The sequence below is a fragment of the Equus przewalskii genome, chromosome 25 (genome assembly GCF_037783145.1).
Source record: "Equus przewalskii isolate Varuska chromosome 25, EquPr2, whole genome shotgun sequence".
Lineage (NCBI taxonomy): Eukaryota > Metazoa > Chordata > Mammalia > Perissodactyla > Equidae > Equus > Equus przewalskii.
In genome coordinates, this window is record NC_091855.1 from 37,110,019 (window position 1) to 37,118,200 (window position 8,182).

At 54.1% G+C, this 8,182-nt stretch overlaps 1 long non-coding RNA gene across 1 annotated transcript; it reads right to left on the reverse strand.

Moving 5' to 3' along the window:
• Nucleotides 1-1,830: 1,830 nt before the first annotated feature.
• Nucleotides 1,831-7,791, reverse strand: LOC139079336 (uncharacterized). Its single transcript, XR_011532896.1, has 3 exons — nucleotides 7,523-7,791; nucleotides 4,776-5,095; nucleotides 1,831-3,377 (listed from the first exon to the last, which is right to left on the reverse strand). It is a non-coding gene; the product is annotated as an uncharacterized lncRNA (long non-coding RNA).
• Nucleotides 7,792-8,182: the final 391 nt, after the last annotated feature.

The following is an 8,182-nucleotide window of genomic DNA, read 5'->3' on the forward strand; positions in this document are numbered from 1 at the left end:
TCCGCACATGCGACGCCCACGCAGGAGCTTCCGCGCTGGCCCGACCGGGTGCCCAGCCACTCCCTGAGGTCATCCAGACCCCACACCGCTCATGAAAGCCCAGCCACGACTGTTCACTACCAGGGCACAGGGTGGAAGGGATATTTTTCTCTGACTGCTGGCCTTACAAGGGACGTCCTGCCTTTATGCCCACGGTATACGCGTCACTGATGGGAATTCTTCTGTTTCACGGTTTGCGCTGTCAGAGGGTAAAATCTGACGCACAGCAAATGTCTCTGAGTTCCCCAATAACAACCCCCAGGAGAGCACGCCGAGGAAGTTACATGCTACCAAATAATAAAACATCTCCCTCAACTTTCACAAGCTTTGAACAGCAGAGAGACCACCGGGGGCCCAGGAACACCTTCAGACAGGACCCGTCTGGCTCGTCCTGCCTGATTCACAGTGACCTAACACGTCACCGGAAGGGGTGGCCGGGCCAGGAAGCCAAGCACAGCCAGATTCCCTCGATACAGAATGCCATCAACTAAAAGATTTAACATCACTTCTGGGGGGACAAGAACCCTGCAAGACTAAGAACACACACAGAAGCAAGATGTGTCCTGGCTTCAAAAATGCTGAGGAGAGGGAGGGTGGAGAAAGAGCATCCATCTCCAGTGAAGGCAATATGGTAAGCTGCTGCCTTTGGACCTGCACAGTCTTGGTTTCCAACCCCTTTCCCTGGGGGCACACTTTTTAAGGCCCCAGCGGGCATTGTGTCCTATAAATCACGCACTGTAACAATGATAGAAGCAATGCTCCGGCCCGATGCATCAAAGGGCCCCAGGCAGTCTCGTCTGTCCCCTGAGGCCCCTGCACCGTGCCCCCATGCCCCGCAGCCGCCCTGCAGCCACCCTGCACTGTCCACGTGTCCCTGGAGGTGGGATTCAAGGAGAGAGAAGAAATTAACGAGCCCTAATGGAGCACAGGCGTGCATCAGGCACTTGCCAGATGCTGGCGTGATGAGGCTGAACCTCTGCCCTCCGAGAGGAGATGAGACGATGCAACTGTGGAGTGGCTGCTGCCTCTGCCACTGCGCCAGGTGCCGTGCACGTGCCATCCCATTTGGTCTTGCAACGGCCCCCCAGATCTTGTTTATACCAGTTCCACTGATGAGGAAACGGACCCAGTGAATGCAAGAGCCAGAATCTGAACTCAGTCAGTCTCCCAGAACCCTTCCGTGCTCTCTGCCACCGCAGGTAGCACTTTCCCCATCACCCGCAGGCCAGCGCAGCTTCCTGCCCACCACACCTCCACCCCCTCCACACACAGGTCACCTCAGCTCCCCTCCTGAGCAGCAACCTCTCCAATCTTAATTCACACTGGCAAAGGCTTAGGACAGGCCACCACAGTCATGGTCACAGGAGGCCAATGTGACCTCCCAATGAATCTTCTGGGATCTCTTCTCACCTCCTGTGGTCCAATATCCACCGTGCAGCCGGTGCTGTCTGTAAAACACAAACCGTACAATGCCTGTCCCTGTTTAAAATGCTCTAAAGGCTTCCCCTTGCCCTGGAGATAAAACGCTCTGCCTCCGAGGACCCAGATGATCTGGCCTACCCTCGCCTCCGACTCCTGGATCATGTTTCAGCACTTCTGCCTTCCATCCATTCTTCCCACGCGTGCACTTCTTTCCAGCCTCAGAGCCCTTGCACATGCTGTTCCCGGGCCTGGAATGCCATTCCCCACAAGCCAATGCCTCTTCATCTTGCTCACGTGAGACTGCCAAAACCACCCAAAGTTGCATTCTCTCCCAGAATCCCGCTCTTTTCCTTAAAGCCGTTCTCACAATTTATAACTATATATTTTCCTATTTATTTATTAAATGGCAGTCCCCTCCCCTGAGCCATAAGCTCACGGACATCTGGAATTGGGGCTCTTTTGTGCTGCTCATGCCGCATAAAGTCAGTGCCAAATAAATGTGCTGACAAAACATGTGAATTAGGGACTAGGAAGAGCATTGCTGTTGACCACGGTGTGTCCTCCACCGACCAGGATGAGGCTGAGTCATTCCTTGTCACCGTGTCTAGGACAGCCACCACCCATTGGGCAGACTTGGCAATTTTGTTTGAACAAACTGTGGTCCCCCCGGGCCGCAGACTCCTCCTCAGTGGTAAAAAGGAACAAACTGGGCTGGATCTCCAGCGCATTACGCTGAGTGAAAAAGCCGTTCTCAAGGGTTACTATACCGTGTGTCCCCCCGTATATAGCATATTCCATGTGACCCAACTACAGAGATTGGAAAAGATCAGAGGTTCCGGCTCAGGCACAAGGAGGGCGGGCGTGACCATCTGGGAGAAGCTGGAGGAAAGATCCTTAAGGTGAGTGGTCTGGATCGCCAGCCTGGTGGCGGTTACACGAATCTACACGTGGGAGAAAAGGTCGTGGAATGACACACAAAGAGGTACAAGAAATAAAACCACATGAACGCATGTCAAATCTGGTGGAAGCCGAGCGAAGTCTGTATCTCGGTCACTGCATTGTGCTGAACAACGCCCCAGTTTCTTCGAGCCTGCGCTGCAGTCAGGAAAGATGTCGCCGCTGGGGGAAGCTGGGAGAAGGGGACCCAGGGCCTCTCGGTAGCGCTTTTGCAACTTCCTGTGAGTCTATAATTATACTTCAAAATAAAAGGTAAAAAAAAGTAACAATTTGAAAAGATGGAACTCATGGGCGGCCCCGGCTCAGACTCCCCATGCCCACCGTTCCTCCCTCCTTCCTTGGGACGCCAGGTGATACCTGCCCGCGGTGGCTGCTTCTCAGCCAGGAAAACTGCAGGCGACCCAGAGCCATGGACCAGTCACCCCGCTCCCGTCCATGGCAGGGAGTGGAAGCCCCCGGCCCACCCCTCTGGAACGGTTGGGTAACGCACGCATAAGTCAGGCGCCCTCCCCGGTGCCTCATTTTTGCACCAGATTCCGAGGGAGGACCCTGTATGTTTCCAATGTGATCTGAGGTGTGAGAAGAGAAAATGCTCCTCACAAAGTTGTTGCTGACGCTTTTGGACGCTCGAAGCTCAGCACCCTGCCTCTACATCTCAAAAAAGGCATTTGGGGAGATGGCCACATGCAGAGCCCGTGCTGAAAACCTTCCTGGTTGACCCATCCCAAACAACCTAGAGAAGAGGAACCTTCAGTTGAACCGTCTTGTCCCAAAGAGGCCCAACCTTGTATCTACCGACTGTGCCGCAGGCCACAGGCAGCGGAGCCGCTGGTTTTCGTTAGGGGCGGAGACCGTGCCAGCGTTGCTGCCCTTGGACCCGAAGATGGATGCACAGGAGGCCTGATGGGTTTGCGGCTCAGGGAGGAGATGGCAAGCCTGGTTTGAGTTCGGGCCAGATTCTGGTGGGGGAAAGCAAAAAAAAGAAAGTTGGCTCCCGACTTGTGGCCACACAGCAAGCAGGGACTGCGTCTCCCCTGAAACAAGGCTGTGGGTATGGTGTTGTCTTAACCCTTGGCTAGACCTGGCACTGACTGTCTACACAGGCAAATAGCTGGTGGAGACCAGGGTTCTCCCAGGTGAGTGGGGTCACTGAATTGGCCTGGTCTAGGGGGAAGAGCAGTGGAGGAGGAGTCAGTGGGGTCCTAATCTCGGCTCTGCCCCTGATTCACCACGTGACCCATGGGGAGTAAGCCCTTCCCCTCCCTGGGCCTCAGTTTCCCCCCTCCAAAGGGCTCTGACTTCTGAGGTTCTCGTCAGAGCTGGACATTTACCCGCACCAGGGTTTCTCAATCACGGCCCTGTGGACACAGAGCCAGACCACTCTTTGCTGTGTGGGGCTGCAGTGAGCATTGTATGATCTTTAGCAGCATCCCTGGCCTCTACCCACTGGACGTCAGGAACAATGACCCTCCCCACACACACAATGTAATAACCAAAAATGTCTCCAGACATTGCAAATGTCCCCTGGGGGGTAGGATTGCTCCTGGGGAGAACCTCTGCCCTGGATTCGCGAACACTCAAATCCAGGAGGAGCGAGGAGTCCAGCTCCCGGCCTGGTGGGGGAAGCCCCGTCCACCTTCTCCATCAGACTGTCTTCCTCCCATCTCTGCTCCAACACCTGCACTGGGAGCGTCGCCGTAGAGTCCTTCCCTCCAGGACAGCGCTCCTCATTCAGACGGCTCTGGATGGAGCTGCAGCGTCCACTGCTGTTTGGAATCATCCAGAACCGGGCCAGGCCTCCCCCCGTGTTCCAGGCCATTGGCTATTTGAAGAGAACCATAATTTCCTTTCTCTTTTCCAATGCCACCCTCGGGGGGAGGGCAGGCGTGAGACAGGGAGGACTGAAGCGGAGGGGAGGCAGGTGACCTGGAGGCCCCGAGAAGGGAAGGCCCACGCGCTGCCCCGGAGTCTGACTAGAAATGGCACCTGCCTGCAGGTGACAGATCTGCTCCCTCCCTCTGAAGTTACTGCCTGACCCCGGGGCCTCTAACAGCTTCCCTGGGCACAGTGCGTTCGCCTGCCCTGGGCCCATGCGAGGCCCCAGAGATGCTAACAAACACCCAATGCTGTACAGATGGGTGAGATTCCTTCCCGGCTCTTCTCTCTCCCTACAGACTTTTTATTGCACCTAAAATCCCCTGATCTGGGATAAGAAATAGTCACAAACTACCCAGGACAGGTGGCACATCAAGGCCTTCATGTCAGCAGGGATAAATCCTTATCAAAGGAGCCCTCCTTGAATCACTGCCAGCCCAGCCCATCCCCTCTCCCCACTCCGCCTTCCTCCTTAGACTCACTGTCACCAGGCATGGAGGGTGCATCGTATTTCTGTATCCCATTCGTTGTCAGTCTTCCCCCTTCACTGTCAGCTCCACGAGGGCGGGGGGTCTTTGCCTTATTCACCACTGTCTCCCCAGCAACTTGACAGGGCTGCCCCAAGCAGATGCACAATACATTTTGTTGCAAGGATGCAAGAACACTGATGAGTCTCCGTGGGGGAGGAGCAGATGGCAGTCAGCAAAGCAAAAACGGAGGGGCCCGCCTGCGGCTTGAAGATGCCCCGCCCCGAGCTGGCGTGGGGAGGGTAGGGGTGAGATAGACGTCTCGAACATTGATGCTGGGGCAGAAGGAGAAAATTAGCGACTGCTGAAGCTGGCAGCAAACTTAGAGGTCACACAGTGTGATAATCAATATATCCATCAGCTATTGTGGTCACATAAATTAATGCATTAATCAATATATAGATACAAATTTGAAAAGTATTTAATTTATTCTAGTATATGCATATGTATACAAACCAGATGATATTAGTTATAGTAGAAATTACTCAACAAACCATTCTAACAACTTCCCAATGATGGTTGGCTTTTGGCAGTTGTTGGCTGATCTTTTGGAATGGCTGTTGCTAACTAAATGACAGCCCTGTCTGAGCCGTGATTGACACTGGGAGCCCCCGTCTAGTCAGCTCAGGCTGCTGCCATGAAATCCCATAGACTGGGTGGCCTCAACACAGATATTCAGTTCACACAATTCCGGAGGCTGGAAGTCCAAGATCAAGGGGCCTGCAGACTTGGTTCCTGAAGAGGCCCCTCTTCCTGGCGTGTAGGTGGCTGCCCCTTCTAACCGTGTGCTCACATGCCCTCTTCTTGGTGTGTGAGCAGAGAGAGAACTCCAGTGTCTCTTCTTCTTAAAGGAACATGAATCCCATCATGGAGGATCCACCCTCATGACCTCATCTAAACCTCCTTACCTCTCACAGGCTCTGCCTCCTAATGCCATCACGTTGGGCGTTAGGGTTTCAACATAGGAATCGGGGAGCACACAAATACTCAGTCCATAGCAGCCCCAAGCTCTTCCAGGGGCCTGCCCACCTGGAGCCATTAGGACCCTGGTGCCTGGCCCTGTGCTGCAGCCAGCAGGTGGACAGAAGAACCACTGCTGTGACCCAGCCACACACACCGCTGGACACCTGACCCTGTCTGACCCTGTCATGTCCCCGACCTTATCCCCATTGCTGTCCCCTCATGCCTGCCTCCCAGCCTTGGCCTGCTGTGCCCCCTCACTAGAAGCCTCTTCTCCTAAATGCTTCCACGGGCTTTTCATGGAAAACTCCTCCAGGTTTTCACTCAAAGGTTAACTTCTCAGCTAGCCTTCCTTGGCCACCATCCTGAAACTTTAACGTCGCCACTCCCGACAGCCCATCCCTCTCTCTGCCTCCTTTTCTCCCTGCACCTGTCCCCAGCTGGCAGGCCATGCACTGAGTTAGGAAGGAAGGAACAGAGGGGGGGACTCTGCCGGGGAGCCTTAGTGGACTCCATGAAGCGTCCCACGGCCACCATGAGAAGGCCGCTCACCGGGAACTATCGGGCCCACCGTTACAAAAATAGAACAGGATTTTGAAAGGAGAGGGAAGGAACTTTCTTCATTCCCTAGCTCCTTCTGTCTGTTACTCATTCATTCCTCACGAGACCCTATCAGACAGGTGTTTTCACTCCACGTTCCACCGCTCAAGGTCGCAGAATCATGCAGCTCAGAGCCAGGACCAAGGCCAGGTGTGCCCTGCTCCGGACCCTGAGTCTCCTGTCTGCACAGCCTCTGCATCGAGGGGGCAACAAAAATGCAGGCCCCTCTAGTGCATGAGCCTTCTTCTCACGCGTGTCCATCCAGGGATCCCAACGGCCTGGGTCCAGACTCGGAGAGGAGGCTGGGGGCAAGGACCTGACCCTTTGGAGCCATGAGCTTGCATCCTCCCCACCGAAAGGAACCGAGGGCCTGTGCCCTGCTCTGGGTTCCTGCCCGTCAAAACTGTCTGCTCGCATCAGGACCGGGCCTCTGACGTACAAAACCCAGGCCCTGCCTCGGGCTGGTTTCAGGTTTCGCCAGCACAGTAAATCGGCGTGTTTTTATTTCTCCATCTGTAAACATCTCTCCATCTAATATAGTAACTGCTGTTTATACAGAGCTATAAAAACAGAGGTCAGAGCACAATAAGATTATAGTCTTACTTCAATACATCCAATCCATAATAAAATAAAATCTTACAAACGATCCAGAGGACCCGTTTAGGGGTCCTTTAAGAATTAATGTCTGTCATATGTAAGGATTCTATTTGGGCATAATATTTTCCACAGCTGTCAGGACCCATTTAAAAGGCAATATCCTTCCCCTGGCATTTGACTTAGACTCTGTTTATACCACATGGAGGGTTGTTAATTCTGCCACATCTGACTCAGAGATGTTTGATTACACCGAGGCCACCGCCAAGGGGACGACGCATGATGGAGCATGAGGTCGGGGAACGGGGCTGCGGCCCGCCTCTCGCCAGGCGATCTGTCACTGATGGGCTACGCCTGCAGGGATGGGACCCAGCAGTGGGGGAATGAGACGTTCTGCTTTCCGGGCAGCGTGTGCTGGTGGCAAAAAGAACTTTGGCACAAGATGGAGGACATGGCCCAGCCACATGCTGGTGACGGGCCTTAGGTGAGACCATTTGCCTCCGGGAGATTGGGTTTCCCAGTTAGTAAGTGGAGAGCAAGGCCAGTACCTCTCAAGGTGCGATGGGCTGAATCACGTCCCCTCAAATTTCATAGGTTGAAGTCCTATTCCCCAGGTCCTCAGAGTGCGACTGTATTTGGACACAGGCCTTTAAAGAGGTGATTATGTTAAAATGAAGTCCTCCGGGTGGGCCCTGATCCAATCTGACCAGTGTCTTATGAGAAGAGGACACACACACACCCAGAGGAAAGACCAGGTGGAGACGCAGGAAGAAGGTGAGCAGGCAAGCCAGGGAGAGAGGTGTCAGAGAAACCAGTCTCCGCTTTTCCTCCTGCTGATGTAACAAACTAGCACAAACTCAGTGACTTAGAACAATACACGTTTATTCTCTCACAATTCTGGAGGTCGGAAGTCCAAGATGGGTCTCACTGGGCTAAAATCAATGTGTCAGCAGGCTCCAGGGGAGAATGCACTGTTCTTCCAGAAGCCTCTTCCAGCTTCGAGAGTCTGCCCACATTCCTTGGCTCATGGCCCCTTCCTCCATCTTTAAAGAGGGCAGCGGAGCATCTTCCAGTCTCTCCTCTCTGCCTCTGCCCCCTTAGGCTGGCACATCTCTTTCCACTGGCACCGCTTCCACTCTTGCACTGAGCGGCCCACATGAGCCTCTTAATATGCAAATCAGATCATGTCTCGCTCACAGGGACTGGGC